Source organism: Parus major, chromosome 26, assembly GCF_001522545.3.
Source record: "Parus major isolate Abel chromosome 26, Parus_major1.1, whole genome shotgun sequence".
Lineage (NCBI taxonomy): Eukaryota > Metazoa > Chordata > Aves > Passeriformes > Paridae > Parus > Parus major.
Window position 1 is genome coordinate 6022606 of NC_031795.1, and position 1174 is coordinate 6023779.

Genomic DNA, 1174 nt, shown 5'->3' on the forward strand with positions numbered 1-1174 from the left:
CTGCAGCCACCCCCTGGCTCAGGAGGAGCAGGGGCACACGGTGTTTGCAGGTCGGTTACCTCTACCAAACATAACAATATTTTAGTACTGAGGTGATTTCAGTGATCTGGGGATGGCTGGGGAGCAGAGGGGAGTGGGGTCAGTGGGGTGAGGAGGATGAGGAGGGCGGGGAGCGCTCCCGAGCTGTGCTTGCCGCTAGATGGGAGTGTGGGAGAGGCACAGGCTCCCCTGCCACCGCTCTAAATCGGGATATTGGCAGTGTAAACCCCGCTTCCCACCCCTCTGCTCCCCCCTGCCTCCCACAAGGAGCTCGTCTGGACAGAATAAAGTTCTTCTTTAATGGATTTTAGCACAAAAGCTCCAGTTCTGCCCCGGGACACGCTTGAGCTGCTGCAGTTCCGTGTCAGACAGAATGTCCTGGAGCACTTGGTTTGTATCTCTCTGGGTTAAAAATGGCTTCACTGCAGAATGTCCTAAAGAAAAGGAAAAGAAAAACCTCCCAGAAGTCCCAGGCTCTGCTTTTGACCCAAACCCAGCCAAGCACAGTGACATTTTACTGAGAGCAGAGGGGCACATTTAAAATTTCACTGGAGCCTGTGAGCTGTGCACAAACCCCAGCAAAGACTCCCAGCCATCTCTGCAGGTGTGCTGTGGTTTATTTTTTATTTATATGTTTGTTTATTGATTGATTTATCTGTTTGCAGTGTTTGTAAAGGTTGTTTCAAGCCATGTTTTCCCCTCCAGTGTGGGGTGGATCAGATGGTCCCACATGTCCTGCCTCACTGGGAAGTTTTAATTGCAGGTTGTGATGTTGACCCAAACAAGTGGCAGGGAAACCTTCCCAGGTTGTTCAAACCCAGATTCCTTCTGGCTCTGAGCTGCATTCCTGCCATTGCAGTGGCTGATGTGGGAGGTCCTGCATCCTGCAGCCACCAGAGAAACTTGAAAATTCACGTTCAGTTCACCATTAACCTTTGCAAAATCAGCAAAACTAATGAATGTTTTCTTTATTTTGCCAGGACCAGGCACTGAGGAATGAAATTGGATTTTCCAGAGGCCCAGGTGCCACTTGGTGAATAACCAGCATGTGCTAGCCATCCTGGCTGGGGCTGAACATCCTTCCCACCCTCCTGGCTGGGGCTGAACATCCTTCCCACCCTCCTGGCTGGGGCTG